The sequence below is a fragment of the Nicotiana tabacum genome, chromosome 10, assembly GCF_000715075.1.
Source record: "Nicotiana tabacum cultivar K326 chromosome 10, ASM71507v2, whole genome shotgun sequence".
Lineage (NCBI taxonomy): Eukaryota > Viridiplantae > Streptophyta > Magnoliopsida > Solanales > Solanaceae > Nicotiana > Nicotiana tabacum.
In genome coordinates, this window is record NC_134089.1 from 51,667,218 (window position 1) to 51,688,568 (window position 21,351).

Here is a 21,351-nt window from a genome sequence, read left to right on the forward strand (position 1 = left end):
TTCTATCAAATACATGCTAGCATGACCAAGTTTCTTATGCCACAACCATGGATCATCAGACATAGAAGTTAAGCAAATATGACCATCTATCTTTTCAAAACTATCAAGGACATAAACATTTCCATACCTTTTTCCAGGAAGGACTATTTTACCTGATTTGTCTTCAATAGCACATCCTGTTTTCTTAAAATTTACCTCATATCCTGAGTCGCAAAGTTGACTTATGCTCAAGAGATTGTAGTTGAGTCCATCGACAAGATAAACTTCAGTGATGTCACAATTGTTATCGAAGGGAATTATTCTAGTACCAATTATTTTGCCTTTTGAGTCATCCCCAAACTTAACACTTCCTCCATCAATTTTTGTAACTTCTTTGTACAGGTTTTTGTCACCTGTCATATGACTGGAACATGCACTGTCTAGATACCATTTTCCTTTGCGGCTTATTCTGTGGTGTTCCTGCAAAACAAGATGATTACTTTCTTTTAGGTACCTAAGCTTGCCTGGGTCCTAGAGGGTTAGTGTTACCAGATTCAGGATTATTTTTTGGTTTCCAAACCCATCCTGAAACGTTTGCTTTATGAAAATGAAAAAAGGAGTATTTATGCCCATTTTTGTTACAGTAATGACATGTAACTTCTGACCCACTTTTATGTCTTTCATTAGTATTAGTACTAGTCGACTTAGTTCTGGATGGTCCTTTTCTAGTTGACTTGTAAGTCATCGGGTTTGACCTAACAGAACTGTGACGGGTGGACTTGCGCATGTCGTTGAGTTGCATTTGCAATTCCTCAAACTCTTCTTGAAGTACTTCTTTTTCAATTTCACATACATCATGTTTGAGTTTCCAGTCTTTAACTTCTTTAGTGAGTTTATTAAGCTCATTCATTATTTTTTGAGACTCTTTCAAAGTTAAATCAAGAATATCCTGCAATTCATTGCATCTTTCACAGTTATAAGATCTTACCTCACTAGTTTCACCTCGTGCCATGAAACAGTTTTCATTTTCTTCATCTGAAATGTTCTCATATGTCCAACATTCTGAGGATTTGTTCATTTCATTTTCCAGAATCGCCATGAAGCAGAGATTTGATATCTCCTCGAGATCTGAATTATTCTCATCGCTCCAGCTTCCGAAGGATTTGTTCTTGTTAAGACTCTAGAGATCTTCCTCTTCAGTTCTAGGCACGCAGCTTGAATATACCCAAATCTTCCACATTCATAGCACTTTCCATCATTCTTGTCATGTTCGTTGTATTGCCTGTATTGTCTTGGTGGAATTCTTTCTTTCTTTATGTTCATGTATATTCTCATTAATCCATCCATGTTTCTTGATAGCATAGCAATCTCTTCTTGTAAAGCTTCAGGATCATCATCAATTTCGTTTTCAGCTATTTCAGTTGAGGTTTTGAATGCGACTATTTTTTTCTTCTTGACTAGTCTTCTTAAGATGCGTCTTTTCAAAAGCTATGAGTTCTCCTCGTATTTCATCATAAGATAATTTGTTTAGATCTTGAGATTCCAGTGTTACTACTTTGGTCTGCCAAGTGGTTAGCAAACTCCTGAGAATCTTTCTAACTTGATCACCACTGGTGTAAGGCTTGCCAAATGCCTTTAGATTGCTAATTATTTTGTTAAACCTGGCAAATATCTCTTCAATAGATCGTCCTTCTTTAATTGAGAAGAGTTCGTAATCATGAACCAGCATGTTGATATGTGTTTCCTTAACTTTTCTGGTTCCTTCATATGTGACCTCAAGCTTGTCCCACATTTTTTTGCTATGTCACAGCTTGAGATTTTCTAATATTCTTCGCCACTTATAGCATTATGGAGCAAATTTCTTGCTTTATTGTTAACTTGTGCCACTTCCATTTGCTCTTTTGTATATGAATCTATATCTTCAGGATCAGCAAGTGGTGGACTAGTAGCTAGTAAGGGATAGTTTCCTTTTTTTATGACTCTCCAAACTTTGACGTCATAGGCTTTGGAAAAGATCTCCATTCGCACTTTCCAATGGGAGAAATGTTGTCCATTGAAGTATGGTGGTCTAACTTGTGAAGTTCCTTCATGAAAGAGAGCTCCTATGATAACTTGATTTGCCATGATCTTTTCTCACAAGTTGTTAAGCAAAAGTAGAATGTGAACCTTGCTCTGATACCAATTGAAAGTACAAGAGAGGGGCTGAATTGTATATTTTTAAACTTAATTGTTTATTAGTTGACTAGTTTATCAAATAGTTGACTAGATGTAATAACCTAACAATTATAATGACATAAAGTAAGATGCAGAAAGTAAGTGCAGGAATTAAAGACGCTGGAATTTTATACTGGTTCAGATTCAATGTGACTAGTCTAGTCCCCTTAGGTTGCAAGGGAGTTCTCTTTAGTAAATGCGTTTCTCTAAGTACAATGAAAATGACTTGATAACACAGTTCCTCTAACACTCATTTCTATTTTATACAATGCCTCACCAGTGTTATACTTACATTTTTCTCTGACTTGTTGCACAACAGATCTTAGTGAACTACAATGTTTGTTTGCAGTATAACAAAGAGAGGAATTTTTGGTTCGATCAAAGTATATCTGTCTAAGGTTTAAGGCAGAGTATAAATACTTTGGTGAAGGTCGAGGCTTGACAACCAAAGAGATTTGATCCTTGGAAAGAGATTGATTCTTTCCAAGAATAAGATAGCTAGCTGTTGCTCTTCCTTGATTTCCTTCCTTTAACAGATGTATGTAATGTAGGCTTGCTCCTTTATTGTTGGTCCTTCCAAAATTGGACGCGTATAAATTTTTACAGGATCTTCGATCTTTCGGATATGCCGGCCTTGATTCATGCCTTAAGTTTAGGCTTGCTTGATTCTTTCCATCGCAGCTGTCCATTAATCTTTGATGATTGAGTTCTTTCCTTAGGCATCCAGATTTGCGAGTTCTTTCCTTAGGCATCCAGATTTGTTGATTGATTTCTTTCCTTAAGCATCAAGATAGACTCCAGCGATCTTGTAATATCTTCTTGATTGCTTGTTCTTCTGTAATTGATTTCCTGCATAGGTATATTATTTTCATCATTAAAACTGGATCTAACAATTATGAATAACCAAACCAATTAAACTACACTATAACACTTTGTGAACTACCCAAGCATAAATCCGAAGATTCCAACCTATCAGCATATGAATGTACCAAACAAACAATCTATTTACATCTTTAAAATAAAATGAATATCTACACCACTAGAAAATTGTAAACATATTTGAATAGAGGTGAACTCAAGCAATCTTCATTTAAGGAACACAAAATTTGCATCACTCCAGTCAGAAATGGTACCTGATTACAACAAAAGCAACAAAGAAAATAAGCCTGAGGTTAGGATGAAACAACAGCAATAGATCAGCAGCAAAGGAAATCGCAGTAACAACCACACAATAGCGTTAAGTCAAGCCATGCTTCAGCTTTTGTAAATCAAACAAATCCAGGAATTCCAAAGGAGAAACTTTTTCAAAAAAATTCTAATGAAAAAAAAAGAAAATAGGAGAGTTCAGGGAATAATAGAACTGGATTTCAGAGAGGTTTCCAGGGTTTTTGTGTCTTTAGGAATTTTTCAGAGTCTGTTTCGTGTGTAAAGAGTAGGGGGAAGGCCTTATTTATACAACAGAAATCTGTTGTGTGCCTTCCAAGGCAAGAAAATAGGATTTTTCCAAAATACCCCTCACAGGGCATCTTTTCTAAAAGAAAAATGGACAGTTGTCCATATCTAGAAGCTTCTAAAATGCCTTATCTGAAATTCTTACTTTTCCACTTTCCAATTGACCTCCTAAGTTCAGTTACGACCCCTTTACCCCCCCCCCCCCAAATTTCAATTGATGCCAAACAGGGCCAAATTAGCCCGCATAAACTAAAACCAAACTCAAAACCTATTTTATAACTAATTAGGTAAGCAAATCATTAAATGATTTCAAAATCATCAACATAGCTAAGCAAAGCGATTTATGAAACTAATCTAAATAAGCTTGGATTAACCGAAATTAATAAACCCAAACAAAACGTAATTAAACCTAACTAAAAGATTGAAATAGGGATGACTCTCAGATTAACACAAGCAATCTAACATATTAAAGAAGGTAAGAAATTACTAACTCAAACCATAGAATATGAAGAATACAGTGGTGAAGCTCTACCGTTTATGCATGAACAAAACGTGTGAGACAACTTGATGCCCTACTCCGCGCTAATTGACCACTCAAAGGTCTTTTCTCCCAAAGAACTCGGCCTTGTATGGAGATTTGACCGAATATTTTGGGATAAAAGACTCATGAGAGTCCAAATCTTCTAAGAACGCCAACAAACAAACCCTCGAACTCGGACGCTAGGAACTGGCGGACCCAACGGTACCGAACAAACTGACCCCTTCTTAGATCTAAAAAATAGGGCTTTCTAGGGTGTTTGGAAAGAACTATGTCGAGATATGAGATGAGAAAGAGGAGAAGGTTATGGGGTGTGATTTTTGGTAGGTTTAGAGAAGGCTGAGTGGTGGCCGCTGGTGAAGGGTGAAAGGGCGGCTAGGGTTTGATGGCTTGGACATAAGAGAGACGGAATGGGTTGTGAGTTTAGGTTCTAGGGGGGATTGAGTTTGGACAATTAAATATAACACCGGTACCCAGTTCACAGCCGTTGGATCACACAAGATCAATGGTTGTGATGATAAGGGCCCCAAAATGGCATCGTTTGGTACGGGGTAAGGCTGGACAGGGTTGTTCCGATTTGGGCCTGGATCGGAGGAGATTTTGGGCGGGTTTTGGGGTAAAAAGCTTGGGCTACAACATTTGGCCCAAGTTGGGTTTTAAGATCAAATCCCCATTCCCTTTTCTTTTCTTTTTTTTAATTATTTTTTCTTTTCCTTTTTAAATTAATTAAAAACCTAGATTAAACTCTTAAATTAATTTAATTTACAAAATTAAACTAATTATCTACCATAATATTTACAAAATTTAATTACTCCTAAATTAAAAGAGGAAATTACTAATTTAAAATTAAAAGGCTAAAAATGCAAAAGTAAGCCAATTTTTGTGATTTTCCCTTTTTTTATAAAATAAGTAATTATTGATTAATCCTAAAATGTAAACACAAAACCTAAATGTAATGCATGGTATTTTTAACATTTTTCATGATTTTTAAATAAAAATAATCGTGAACAAAAATGCAAACAAGTAATAAAAACTCCTACGAAAAATCTATAAAATTGCAAATAATGGGGAAAAATTTATTTTCTTAGATTTTATGGGAGTAATTTCTATAGGGCAAAAATCACGTGCTTACAGCTGCCCCTCTTTGCTCGGAAACACGAAGAGTTTTCGTGCAAAGATAAAGTGAGCGGACACGAGCGATTTTTGCCCGTTTGAATACTCCGTGGGAAGCATTTTTGAAAGATTTGACCACACCTTGCTTCTGGGGTTGCCTATATATCCTTGGCTATAAAGAAATCATGTCAATGTAGTTCGGGAAGTTTCGGTAGCTGGGACTACCGGGAAGCTGTGATTTCACTATTGCCGCTACTGCTACTACTTGTTGAACGCCTTATTACACTAAGACAAAATAAAAGAAGCTAGACTAAACTATGGTCTATGAATTACAAGAATCCTATCTACACATCTTCAAACTTGATCTTGCAGTTTCTGCTACTCTGCTGACTTGTACTCTCCAGGTGAGCTTCCTTTATTGCTGGCTTGAATTGCATTCTGAAGTGAATTCCCTTATTCTCCAGGTGGCACCTGATTGCCAACATTTGAACCGTATTCCCTTGTTCTCCAGGCGGGTGCCTAATTACCAAAAGTTGAATTGTACTCCCTTTGTTACCTTAAACTGTTTTCCCTTGAAACTTGTGATGTCTTCCTTCGAAACTTGAACTGCTTTCCTTATTCTCCAGGTGGGTGCCTGATTTCTAAAACTTGAACTGTATTCCCTTACTCTCCAATGGGCGCCTGATTGCCAAAACTTTAACTGTATTTCCTTGCTCTCCACGTGGGCGCCTGATTGCCAAAACTTAACTGTATTCCCTTGTTCTCCATGTGGGCGCCTGATTGCCAAAACTTTAACTGTCTTCTTTCAAAAATTGGACTGCATTCCCTTGTTCTCCAGGTGGGCGCCTGATTGCTGACCTTGAACTGTTTTTCCTTGAACATTGAACCGCCTCTCCTTGTTCTCCAGGTGGGTGCCTGATTTCCAACATTTGCACTATTTTTTCTTGAGACTTGAACTGTTTCTCCTTGTTTTCCAGGTGGGTGCCTGATTGCCAAAACTTTAACATGTTTCCTTGAAACTTGACTTGGTTTCCCTTTTTTTCCAAGCGGGCTCCTAATTGCTGAACCTGAACCGTCTTCCTTTGAACATTGCTGCTTTCCCTTTGTTCTCCAGGAGGGTGCCTGATTACCAATATTTGAATTGTATTCCTTTCCTCTCAAACTTGAGTTGTTTTCCCATGTTCTCCAGGTGGGTGCTTGATTGATGAGCTTGACCCACTTTACTCTAAACTTGTGTCGTCTTCCCTTGTTTCTCCAGGTGGGCGCCTGATTGCTAAACCTGAACTGCTTTCTCTTGAGACTGTTTTTCCTTGGAACTATCTTCCCTTGTTTCTCCAGGTGGGTGCCTGATTGCTTGAACATGAATTACTTTCTATTCTTGAAACTCGTGTTGTCTTCCCTAGTTCTTCAAGTGGGCACCTGATTTCAACAAAAACAGACAAAACAAAGGAAATTTTTTTGCTTCAGTTTGATATTGGGAATATTCGTGAGTGTTAACCAATTTTTGTTATCAAAATAAATTCTAAACTAAATTTTTTATCCTGAAAATTTCAAACCAAGCCTCATTTCGAAAGTGAAAACTTAAATGCCAAGTTATACTTCCCAAAAGTAGACCTCTCGTCAGACCTTGTCATTTGCTAGTTCCTCAAAACTTACTAAATCCCGTTATCCAGGAGGGCACTGAAACTTATTGTCGAGCTTGTCTAGCACATTCTTTCCTCACGGAGGATTTCTCCAAAACAAACAAAATTTCCTGCCCCTATTTCAATCAAAGAAAAATCTTGTTAGTTTGAAATTGTGGTGGTTAGTTTGCGGCATTCTTGCTGAAGGTGGCCCTTTTGTTGTCGTGCTTTGCTTTGACTGGCCGCCTTGAACTGGCCAAGAATTGTTTGCCTTTCTGTTTGAATTTCAACCACAGGACCCTGAATGACCTGAATGCTCTACACCCAACCTACTATTTCATATTTCTGTCCTTCCAATTTGAACCTGTGTATCTCTCCCCAAAATTCACGAAACCACTTGATCACTTGAACCTCGGCTAACGCCTTACTTTCCATCATGCTGTTTCTTGGCATGCTGTGGCCGGACTTTGCTTTGTGCAATTTGGAAGTTGGTAATAAGCTTTGCAACCCTTTCTTTTGCTTAGAAAGTCTAACATAGAAAAATCTTTAGGGGAATAAACCCAAAAGGAAATGAAATGCAATGACTTCGAGAGTTATGAATAGAGAAGAGAATTGAAACAAAAAAACTGTTTGAGGAAGAAAGGAGAAAGGGACTTATCTGAGTGAGGCTGCTGGCATCAATTATCATGACAAGCACTTCAGATTAATCAGCCTAGTCCATTCAGTCAATCCTCTTTCAGTCTTCACATTCTATGCCTGGGGATCTCTATAACCCAATTCCTTTGCAAAATCAACAACCATATCCATCTTGCAGTGCCCTGAAGGGGTTTTCACTAGCAAACCTCTCTCGTTTATTCATCTCTCAACTCACTATCGCCTTATAGTGCCCGTGAGGGTTTTCACCAATAAAACTCTCATTTTTTAATTTCTCTCAGCTTTTCGTCGCCTTACGGTGCCCGTGAGGGTTTTCACCAATAAGACTCTCTCATTTTTCATTTTTCCTTCTTAGACCGGAGTGTTGCCCTTGATATGAATCACACCTCTACTTGCTCGACTTGGCATCTCTCGAAGACCGATCGGAAGGTATTTTTTTTTACCGTAATGTGGGCTTTTGTATAAGGTTAGAAAGAAAGGATATCATAAAGGCTCAAAAACAGCTTGAATGGGTTCAAAATTACAACTTTTGGAATCAGATCTCTTACAACAACCACAACTTTCTGCCCCAATTTCTTTGCTTGGGGACTTTTAGACTTTTATTTTGATGGGACCGAACCGTGAGACTGCCTATATATCCTTAAAACGAATTAGGTCGAATGTAGTTCATGACATAGGAATTACTTTGTTGTCGTTACTTTTCTCTTTTCTTTTCTTTCTCTCCTTTTCTTTTCTTCTTTCTTTTCTTTTCTTCTTTTCCTTTCTTTTCTTTTCTTCTCTCTTTTCTCTCTTTTTTTCTTTTCCTTTCTTTTCTTTTCTTCTTTTTCTTCTTTTTTCTCTTCTCTTTCTTTTCTCTTCTCTTCTTCTCTTTTCTTTCTCTTTTCTCTTCTCTTCTTCTCTTTTCTTCTTTACTTACCTTTTACGTTCGTGTTTCTGAATTTTGTTACTGATTCCAAAAGAGGGGTATGAAAGAAAATAAATAAGGCTCAAAGGGGTAACAAAGGATAAAGTATTTAGATAGCAGAATAAAATGCCTTCGTCATTCCAATCTTCAAAATATACCAAGTACAAACAACAATTAGACAAACCAAAGAAATCATACAAAATATCTTTTGACTACGTCAGAATTGATAGCCATGTCTACACATTTGCCTTCTATATCTGTTAAATACAAGGTACCATTGGACAACACTCTTGTTACAATGAACGACCCATGCCAATTTGGGGCGAACTTGCCTTTCGCTTCAGCCTGGTGTGGAAGGATGTGTTTCAATACTTGTTGACCCACCTCAAATTTCCGCAAATGCACCTTCTTGTTATATTCTCTTGCCATTCTCTTTTAATACAACTGGCCATGACACACTGTTGCCAATATTTTCTCATCAATCAGACTCAATTGCTCCAGATGGGTTTGGACCCACTCATCATCATCAATTTTGGTTTAAGCAACAATCCGAAGGGATGGATTTCAATTTCCGTGGGTATCACTACTTCAGTGCCATATACCAACAAATAAGGAGTTGCACCTACTGAAGTGCGAATAGTAGTGCAATAACTCAACAACGCAAAGGGCAACTTTTCATGCCATTGCCTGGAACCTTGCACCATTTTCCAAAGTATCTTCTTTATATTCTTGTTGGATGCCTCGCTTGCTCCATTCTCCTTGGGGCGGTATGGGGTGGAATTTCGATGTTTAATCTTGAACTGTTGACATACTTCTTTCATCAGATGAATGTTAAGATTGACACCATTATATGTGATGATCACCTTTGGCATTCTGAACCGACAAATGATGTTTGAATGAACAAAATCGACCATTGCCTTCTTGGTCACAAATTTGAAATTTTTATCTTCAACCCACTTAGTGAAGTGGTCAATCGCCACCAGAATGAACCTGTTCCCATTGGATGATGTTGGCTCAATCGGTCCAATGACATCCATACTCCAAGCAACAAAGGGCCATGGTGCGGACATTGTGTGCAATTCAGATGGTGGAGAATGAATCAAATCTCTGTGTACTTGGCATTGATGACACTTGCGCACAAAACTGATGCACTCTCGCTCTATGGCCAATAATAACCTGCTCGAAGAATCTTCTTTGCCAGAACATACCCACTCATATGCAGCCCGCAGACTCTGGAATGCACCTCGGTCATGATAGTCGTGGCTTGTCTTGCATCTATGCATCTCAACAATCCAAAATTCCACTGAAGAAAATTCCACTTGCCAAATGTTAAATTGTTCTCTTTTGATCCTCTGTGGCTTGTACCGGATATACCCCTAACCTGATGTATTTTCTGATATCGTGGAACCAAAGTTCACCGTCAAGTTCATCTTCCACCATGTTATAGTAAGCATGCTGATCGCAGACCTAAATATGCAAAGAGTCAATATAAGCTTTATCTAGATGATGTAACATCGACGCCAGCATATCCAAAGCGTCAGCAACCTCATTGTGGATCCTAGGGATATGCATGAACTCCACTGATCTGAACCGCTGACAGAGATCCTGCAGACATTGTCTATACGGTATGAGTTTCAAATCTTTGGTCTCCTATTCTCCCTGGATCCGGTGCACTAGCAGATCTGAATCTCCCAAAACCAGCACTTCCTGGACTCCCATGTCCACAGCTAACCTTAAACCCAAGCATGCTTTGTACTCGGCCTTGTTGTTGGTGCAATAGAAATAAAGCTAAGTTGTGACAGGGCAGTGTTGACCTGTTTCAGAAATGAGTATAGCTCCTATTCCAATGTCTTTCATGTTAGCAGCCCCATTAAAGAAAAGTTTCCAACCGGGCTTTTCATCCTTCTCGAGCTCGTCGATATGCATTACCTCTTCATCAGGGAAGTAGGTCTTCAAAGGTTCATATTCTTCATCCACCGGGTTCTCGGCCAAGTGATCAGCCAAAGCTTGGGCTTTCATCGCCGTCCAAGTCACATATACGATGTCAAACTCTGTGAGCAAAATATGCCACTTCGCAAGTCTCCTTGCGGGCATAGGCTTATAAAAGATATACTTCGAAGGATCCAGGCGAGAAACGAGGTAAGTGGTGTAAGACGACAAATAATGCTTCAACTTCTATGCTACCCAAGTTAGGGTGCAACATGTCCTCTCAAGGGGAGTATACCTAACCTCATAAGATATGATATTTTTGATAAGATAATAGATGGCTTACTCTTTCCTGTTGGTGATGTCATGCTGACCCAACACACAACCAAATGAGTTATCCAATACCGTCAATAAAGAATCAAAGGTCTTCCAAGTTCCGGTGGGACCAACACAGGTGGGTTCGACAAATACTCTTTGATCTTATCAAATACTTCTTGGCACTCATCAGTCCATTTGACTGCAGCATCCTTCTTTAGCAGCTTAAAGATGGGCTCACAAGTTGTCGTGAGCAGAGCAATAAACCCAGCCGACTAACTATAAACCCCAACAGTTTCCTAGATGGAACACCAAATGCACAATTTGCAGGGTTGAGCTTAATATTGTACCTACGAAGCCTCTGAAAAAACTTTCTCAAACCTTTGACGTGGTCAGACTGCTTCCTGGACTTTATGATCACATCATCCACGTAAGCCTCAATCTCCTTGTATATCATGTCATGGAATATGGTAGTCATTGCCCTCATGTAAGTTGCCCCGACATTTTTCAAACCAAAGGGCATGACCCGGTAGCAATATGTTCCCCACAGCGTGATGAATACCATATTTTCTGCATCTTCCTCATCCATCAAAATCTGATGATACCCCGCATAGCAGTCCACAAAAGACCCAATCTCATGTTTGGCATAGTTATCAATCAAATTGTGGATATTTAGCAATGGGAAATTGTCCTTTGGACTTACTTTGTTGAGGTCACGGTAATCAACACACAGTCTGGTCTTACCATCCTTCTTTGGCACAGGCACAACATTGGCTAACCACGTAGGATAGCGCGTGACCCGAATGACCTTTGCATCAAGCTGCTTTGTGACTTCTTCTTTGATCTTCACACTCATGTCAGTTTTGAACTTTCTCAACTTCTACTTAACGGGAGGGAATGTTGGATCAATTGGCAATTTGTGGACCACCAAATCGGTACTCAAGCCTAACATGTCATCATACGACCATGTGAAAATATCCTTATATTCCAGCAATGCTTTAATTATTTCTTCCCTAATTTGCAGTTCAAGATGGACACTTATCTTAGTTTCTCTGACATTATCTGGATCCCCTAGATTGATTGCTTCCATTTCATTCAGATTAGGCTTGGGTTTTTCTTCAAAATAACTTAGTTCCTTACTAATTTCTTCAAAGGCCTCATCCTCATCATATTCTAATTCATCATCACACTCTATTTCTTGGATTATTATTTAAGAATTATATTGACTTTCAGGACTTGGCCGAAGATTACTCATGCATGCTATGTCATTGAAACCAACATAAAAAGAACTGTATAGAGAAGAAAAGAAAACAAAAATAAAACTATCAGGAATGATGGAAAAGGGAAATTGCATTTCATTGAAAATAAAGGATAACAGGTGTCACACCTCCTTTTTACCTTACACCCCGGAAGGGTATAAATAAAGGAGTTTTTCTAATTAAAGGACAATCGAAACGGGATTTATTTTTTAAAAAAATTCAGAGTCGCCACTTGGGATAATTTTATGATGTCCCAAGTCACCGGTTCAAATCCCGAATCGAGGAAAGAATGACTCTGTATTACAGTCCGCGAACCAGAAATCCGAGTACAGAATTCTGTTAACCCGGGAGAAGGTGTTAGGCATTCCCGGATTTCGTGGTTCTAGCACGGTCGCTCAACTGTTATATTTGCCTTAATAATCTGATTTTAGAACATTTTCAACCTATGTGCAAATTTAACCTTTTAACCGCTTTTAATTGATTTTTAAAGAAGATTGAACGTCATTTAAAATGTGCCTTTGGATTGCGCCACATGAAATGAACCCGCAATCCGGAACACATCTTATTCAACGTTTAGGATTTGGATTTGAGTCACATGAAATATGCACCCGAGTTTAGGAAAATAATATTATTAAACTAACGCGCCTAAAACAGTTTGGCGTTGCAACTTTGCGAGGGCCATGGAAATTCGACTAAATGGCATGCCTCGATTTCTAAGGACTAAAATATTAACTAAGCGAGGATCATGCGTTTAAGATTTTATTTGGCACGGTACCTCAATTTCAATTCTAAAAGGGAATTCAAACTAAATTTTGGAGGGCCATAAACTATTCATATTGTTTAATATGGCACACCTCCCCAATCTACTCTTAAAAGAATCAAAGTCAATTAAAGAAAGAGCTTCAAGGAATTCAAAGGCCCTTTTTTCTAAAGTTTAAACTTCAAACAAAGGAGCCTGACCCACGAAACAAAACAGATCCCTCACGATACACCATATATGTGATCCATGTTCTTACAACTCCTTCCCAACTTGGGCCCGGGGTGAGCCCAAAACGGCATCAAAGGTTCCAGATGCACAAAACAAGCCCAAAGAATGGCTTCTTCTGCTGAGCTAACTCAAGCTCAAATTTATACACTCATTCATTAGCATAGATACCAAATGCAAAATCCAATCGAAATGTATCACTGAACTAATAATTTTACTTTCGAATTTCAATTTATTCAGTGCAAATGAACATAGTTAAACACTCTGATAGCTAAACATTATGTTCATGCACAACCACCATTGAGTTGATAACAAAGCCTTCATTCGTACAACAAACTTGACAATTTTCATTTTTCCTTACATGACCCTCATACTGTCCATTACCTAACAAGTCAAACTCAAACAGTTTTTCTTCAGCATTACTAGAATTCTAATAGAAACCAGCATACACGATTAGAAACTCAACACCACACTTGAACTTACAAGCATATGGACTCATTCTTTTAATGAGTAAAAGACAAGAAGGAAAAGTTGAAAGTGGACATAATGTATTACATGACTCCTACAACACCCAAATCTAGCATAATGTTAAAAATCCAACTTCAATCTTTACATCACATGAATGTCAAAGCAAGTAAGATACCAAACCCCTATTAAATATAAGAACCCTTTCTTCAAATTCAGAGACTAGAGATTCAAAGGAAGAAAATAGAAAGAGATGAACCAAATAATGAATAACAAACTAAGTCCAAGCTCAACACCTCCATTTCCATTTCACCTTTCAAGTCAAGCAATTCACATTATACAGGTTTTAGAGCATGTACCTAGAATTTGCAAAAAAGAAACAGAGGTGAGAAGCAATAAACAACAGCAACAATATGGCAGGATTCAATACCAAACAACCCAGTTCAACCAAAAATAATATGAAGCAGTCCAAAACAACTCCCAATCGAACAGTACTAAGGCTAATTTAAAAAACCAACTTTTGAAGACCAAATTCCACCCATTCCACACTCAGATAAGTCCAAATTATTTCAAAAATTGAACCAAATCAAAGATTTCTGAAGAAGTTCAATGAAGCAGAAAGAGCTCAGTCGTTTGTATTTTTCTGTATTTTTTCTCTTAAAATCTGACTTGAGCTCTAAGTAACAATGCCTTTATAGGCAAGCTACTAGGGCAGCCTCAAAGAGTTCAAAATTTGCACTTAAAACCTTCTGAAATTTTCATTTTAGCTTAGAAATCCCTAGTGTAAATCTCAAAATTTTAAAATAGCCCCCACCCCAGCTTCTAGGAAGATTCCTAGTTCAGTTATATAAGATTCCCCTACCTATATTCCCCAATTTACCCCCTAAGCAGGGGTCAATTTAAAACATAGCCCCATCTGAACTATGGGCCTGAATACTATAGTCCAAGTTCACAAGCTTCAGGCCATTAATCACCAAGCAGTAAGGCTCAAATGAACAAGGTTGTTCTGGGCTCAAAATAAAGAAAGGAGAAAGAAACAAGGAAGGAAAAGGATTGAGTCCAAAGAACTCAAATGATTTTAGCAAAACAGAAAACAAACTTAATTAACCTAGCAACAATTTATGAACCAAACGAACAAACGACTTAACAGTATTGGCCCCAATTATTCCTAATGACCTAATCCAAACGAGTTCTGAAAAGAAAGAAAAACGACACAGAAGAAGAAAAATACATACTGACTAATTGGAGGCCGGCATCTCTCGAATAGAATTGCTGGTTTTGGGTTTTACATGAGGCTGAAGGGCTTCGAAATGAATCGAAGTCCATGCCAGTCACTCATTCATTCTCTAGGAGAAAAGTCGACATGGCATAAACTTCAAGCCATTATCGGCCCAGAAGCTTGAACTGGGCAAAGTGAGCGAGATTAAAGTTCTGGGACTGAGTCTTGGATCCGAGATTTGACGAGCTGGGCTATGATTCGAGGGAAACCAATCAGGGATTTGGAAAGAGGGGGGCTTAGCGGTCATGGGGTGTTATTTTGGTGGTGAACGGAGGTGGCGCCACCACCGGAGGCCGGGGATTTAGGGGCAGCTCAGCTAGGGTTTCGGGGTGTTCTGGTGGGGGGTGTTGAGCAGAAGGAGTTCTGAGGGAGGGGGAACAGGATTCGGACACTTAAATACTCCCAGGGCTTCAGTTCTGAGCCATTCGATCAAGGGGAGATCAACGACTCAGATTGATACTTATAGAAACGACGTCGTTTCGTTTGGGGGGGATCCGGATTGGGTCAGGCATGGGTTGGGTCGGGTATTGGGTAGTTTCCATTTGGGCTAGGACGGTTGGATTGGGTTTGATCCCAGATTTAGGTCTTCTTATTTCTTTCTTTTTATTTTTTCAATTCCACAATTCTTTTTCTTTTTCCAAAATTAAAATAAATCTTAAATTAATTAATAATAATTTTTAAACTAAATTATCCTACCCAATTAGATTAATCACTCATCATGGTATTTACAATAACTAATTAAATCCTAAATTTAAAGAAAAATTATATAATTCAAAATTAAAAAGTAAAATGAAAAATGAATTATTTTTGTGATTTTCATTTTTTATAAAACAAACTAATTTGCTAATTAATCTAAAAATATAAAATTAAATCCTAAATGCAGATGCAACATATATTTTTGTATTTTTCATGAATTAAATAACATAAACGTGCACAGACAACTGCAAATAATTAACAGAAAATGCCACGAAATCCAACAAAATTGCAAACACTGAAAGAAATGATTTTGTTTTGAATTTGTTTGAGTAATGCATATAGGGCAAAAATCACGTGCTCATAGCTGCCCCTCTTTGCCCAGAAACATGAAGAGTTTTTGTGCAAAGATAAGTGAGCGGATACGAGCGATTTTTGCCCGTTTGAATACTCTGTGGGAAGCATTTTTGAAAGATTTGACCGTACCATGCTTCTGAGGTTGCCTACATATCCTTGGCTAAAAAGGAATCAGATCAGTGTAGTTCAGGAATGTTTGGTAGCTGGGACTACCATGAAGCTGGGCTTCCACTGTTGTTGCTGCTGCTTACTGAACCCCCCTTATTACACCATGTCAAAATAAAACAAAAAGCTAGACTAGACTATGATCTATGGATTACAAAAGTCCTATCTATATCTTCAAGCTTGCTCTTATGTTCCTTGTTGTCTTGTTGTCCTCCATTCTCTTGGAAACATCCGTTTGTTGCCACCTTGAATTGTAAACTAGGATGTTTTCCCCTTCTTCAGGTGGGTGCCTGACTGCTGAACTTGATATGTATTCCCATGCTATCCAGGCGGGCTCCTGACTTCAAAACGTGAATGTATTCCCATGCTATCCGGTCGGGCTGCTGACTGCTGACTTGAAATGTATTCCCTGATCTTCACGCGGGCTCCTAACTTCAACATAGACAAAACGAGGAAAGCTTTTCTGCCCCAGTTTGGTGGCTGGACACAGATGTAAGTGTAAAATAGATCACATTACCAAATATCGATAAGAACTTGAAAGCTAAAACTTGAATTGTACTCCCTTGTTCTCCATGCGGGCTCCTGACTTCAAAATAGACAAAACAAAGAATTTGAAAGCTAAATTTAAACTGTACTCCCTTGTTCTCCAGGCGGGCTCCTGACTGTTGCGCTTGAAAGTATTACCTGCTCTCCAGGCGGGCTCTCGACTTCTACATTTGAAAGTATTCCCTGCTCTCCAGGCGGGCTCCTGACTTCAACTTGAAATGTATTCCCTTATTCTCCAAGCGGGCTCCTGACTTCAAAATAAACAAAGTAAAGAATTTGAAAACTTGAAACTTAAATTGTACTCCCTTGTTCTCCAGGCGGGATCCTAATTGCTGACTTGAAAGTATTCCCTGCTTTCCAGGCGGGCTCCTGACTTCAACTTGAAATGTATTCCCCTGCTCTCTAGGCTGGCTCCTAACTTCAAAATAAACAAAACAAAGAATTTAAAAACTTGAAACTTAAATTGTACTCCATTGTTCTCCAGGCGGGATCCTGATTGCTGACTTGAAAGTATTCCCTGCTTTCCAGGCGGGCTCCTGACTTCAACTTGAAATGTATTCCCTGCTCTCCAGGCGGGCTCCTGACTGCTAAACTTGAATGTATTCCCTGCTCTCTGCTGATAACCAATTTTTCCCTAGGTAATTTTATACCCAAAATATTTCCAAAATAGCATATATATGCATATATCAGCACACCCAAGAGTTTTGGTATTTTTAATGATTTTTAAAACCAAAGTATTGCCTATTTTAATACCATAAATCCAATAATTATTCCCAAAATTATTATTTTTGGTGAATAACTTGTTTTATCCTCATATTTACACCAAAATACAATTAAGGGGATTTTTGCACATTTTTACAAATTTGTTTGGCATTTTTAAAAGCTAAATTGCATATAATTGCAATTATAGCCTATTTTGTAATTGATAGCATCTTATAATTATAAAATTAACCCCAGAATTTTTTAATTAATATTTATTTGATATTTGTTTACCTGGTACTTTTAATTTGTTCTTAAAATCGTTATTGCTATTTTTTATAAAACAAAATGGGAAAAGTGGCTATTTACAATCTGGCCTCAATTGTATTTCAATTTCAGCCAATTTGACACCCCTAATTAACCCAACTCAGTCCCAAATTCGAGCCCAAACTACCCAGCCCAATTACTTTTAACCCGACCCAGCACCTACTCAACCGACCCAGCCCATAACCCGATTCAATCTCGGCCATTGATCACTTAGATCAACGGCCACCATTGATTCTTTCCTTTTTAATTTCAAACGACCCCTAAACCTACCCCATTCCTTCATAGACGCCGCCTTTGAATCCCTTCTTTCTCTCAACTCTCTCTCAACCCACCTCAAACCCTAGTCGCCGCCTCTCACTGAAACCCTAATCCATGGCTTCCCAGGCACATCGGAGACCAGTACCGGCCTCTCATGGCCTCTACGTGCTCGTCTTTGAGGTCCTATGACCAGATCATGAAGGGGTTTTGACCAAGCCTTTGCTTGATGACAGTTCTCCGGTCGTCTTCAACCTTTTTCCAGGCCAGCCATGGCTTCGAGTTCGATCTTCGACTTTCCAGCTTAGATCGATGGTTTTCAAAGCCTTTCTCATCGCATGGGTTTCTTACGAAATCCTAATCTCTAAGGTTCCTTCGATTTTATTTCAGATCTACCCCGGATCTATATATGTTTGAACTTTCTAAGCATCTTTCTCAAAGTCTCTCTAATTTTTTTCTTTCAAAACTCTTTATTTTTTAATTAGGGTTTTATGTTAAGGTATTTCGAACCTCTTCTCTGATTCTCGACATGTTTTACTGTGTTTTGCTTGTGTTGTTTTCTATCTGAGTTAGCATGTTTAAAACCCTAGTTCTTGAGATTTTGTTTGAGTTTCTTAGTCTGTTTGTTAACATTCGTTTACCTTGTTTTTCTATCTGAGTTAGCATGTTGAAAACCCTAATTTTTGGGGTTTATTCGAGATTCTGAATTTGTTTGCTTGTTTCACTTGTTTATCGCCTCTAAATCTGACTGATTTTGAAAACCCTAGTTCTTTGGGGATCTATTTGAGTTCTTGAAGTTCTTCGTCTGTTGAAATTGCTCAATGTGATTCCTTTACTTCAACTCTCTTTTTCTTTATGTGACTCTTTTGGTTCTGAGTTCTTGCTACCTGTCAAACTCGACTATAATTTTCATTCAACTCTTTGCATGCCTTTGATCCTTTTCTCTATTACTAAACCACTTAAACCTGACTATCATGCTTCGAATGCTTGCTCTATGCTACTACTGTATGTTGTTTCTTTTGCCATAGCTTGGCCTCACATGTCTATTACTTGTGCATTCCTTTATATATTGAGTCCCTTCTGTGATTGATTTTCAAACTCATAACTGATTTCAAAACTTTTCCCCCTTACTCGCCTGTTAAGGGTTAATTGATTCTCTTTCTTGGTTTGGCCTTACGAAACCCTTTCCAAAAATAAGTGCAATCCTGTACTTGGACTTAAATACCTATTGTATGATTTTATTGCTCCTTTTAAGGCAACAACCATTCTGCTTACAGACTGATTTTCTTTCCTTATTTTTGATCCTGTTAGTATCTGTTTGAACAATAATCCCTTGATTAAAGGGAAGTCTTGTGTTAATTGATTATGATTGTGATCATTCCCATATTTGTGTTAAAGCTATACTTGTCACCTTATTCTTTACTCGTCTTCAGTACTATAAGTACCCCCCATTCTCTTTTGCATGACACTCACTAACACATTTCATATCACGAACACATACAGCATAAGTCACTACTTCTTCTCGCAAATACTCTTAGTTTTTCTTAAAAGCATTCGAGTTTTTCTCTGAACTCATAAGCTAGAGTCCTCTTCTCTGATTGTGCTTTGGCTGCAAGTATTTTGCTCTTCTTCCTGCTTACTTTTCTGCAACTGGTATGTCTCTTCTTGTTTAAATTCTGCCTCTCTCTTATGTGTTTATGCTTTAGTCTTCTCTTTGTTTATTTTACTGCTTTTTGCAAGTTTGTTTATTCATGCTCCTATATGAATCCCCATCCCTAAACCCTTTATATGTTCAGTTATGGTTCATAAAACATGACAACACTTGATATTGTTGTTCATGTATATGGACTGGACTCCCTGAGTCCTAAACTCTTTCAATTCACATTCCCCTTTCCCTTTATGTGTATTCTGAGCCTGAGACTTTGGTCTGGCAGTGTCCTAATCACTGTCCAGACCATAGTCTGACCTTCAATAGGTCTGTGCTCTTCTTTGTTGCCTGAATAGGCCTGGTCAGGGGTGTGCCAGCCTATCCTATGGCTAGGCATGACCACCAGCCTGCTATGGCACTCCCTAACCCCCTCTTGCACTTACACTCATTCTTACAAACTATGTTATGCCCCTCTCTTGTGAGCCTTGCCTTGGGACCCCCTGAGCTCCCTCTGAACTTGGACACCTGAGGGCTAGCCCTTCCATACTGCACTATAACACTTTCTAATTAATATCTTGGGTGTAAGCGCTGCCTGGAGTTCTTGAAACTCCTTGGATCTCTGAAACACCCTAGATAAGAGAAGACTTTGGAAATCTGGATCTCGAATGTGGTTCAATCTCATATTGTTAGATACTAAGTCTGAATTAGGCTGCTCGGATGTAGTTGTAATTTCTGATGTATTTTTACTTCTCTTATTTTTCTGGTCTGTAATAATTTGTTTAAACTTGGGATTTTAGTGAAAAGGGGAGGGGATTTACTTTTATGCACAAAAGGGTAGAAACCATGCCTATAGGACTTTTATTGTTAATCTATGAAATCTCACAAGTAGAAACCATGCCTATAGGATCTAACTTTCTGATTTCTGCAACTATGCATATAGATACCATGCCTATAGGGATCTGTATTTATAATGACATTAGGCAAACTGTCAGGTTTAATGATAAATCAGCATATAGATATCATGTTTATAAGGCTGTTAACGTTTGAAAGGTATTAAAATTAGTAACTCGTAGAGATCATGCCTCAAAGAACTTCAAATCAGAATTGTTTCACTCGTCTAAAACAATACTGACCCTTTTGTCTAAAACAAGCGACTTTCTGCATGTTTTCTGAACCCTTTAAAACTTTTCTTGCAACCAAATCAGTGCATCTTTTTCCTTCTTGATAAATATTCTCAAATCAGTGCATATTTTCTGAAAACTTACTACTTTCTTGATAATTTGACAAATATTTTTTCAAATCAATTTGTATTCACTTCATTATATTTATCTGATAAACCTTTTGAACCAGTCTGCAATTCAGTTCTTTTGTTAAAACTCGACAACTCTTTTTCTTAAACAAGTATGTTTTCTGAAACTCGTTTTAAACCATTTTCTTTGTATTAAATCTGCAATTTTTTCTGAAACTTATCTTATTCTGCAACTCCTTTACAATCAGTAGCTTTGTCCCACACTTAAGGTAAAGTTGACTAATTAAAGTGGCTCAGTCTTTGACAACTACATTCGAGTGAGCCTAATGCGGACTTCCTGTCTAAAAGTATGTGTTGAATCAGTCCGCTTATCGCTTTAATTTTTAAAGACCAAACCAGTACATGCAAGACATGCTAAACTCTATGGCTTATCTGATTTAAGGAGGTTTACTTGAGCCTTACTTGCTTATCTGCCTCCACTGTCACTTGTATTATGTGTTTTGATTGACGTCTTAGTATTTTGTCCTTTGAAATTCTCAAAAGGCCCCAAATCCCTTTCCATTTAGGATTAGTAGTCCTAAATGCCTCCGGGACTGATAGGAATGGGACGGATACTAGCATGCAATAAGTAACGAAACTTTCCGCGCTTTAATACCTTAACAGGGTGGGAAGGGTAGAATATGGATATGATGACCGGTGCGCTAATA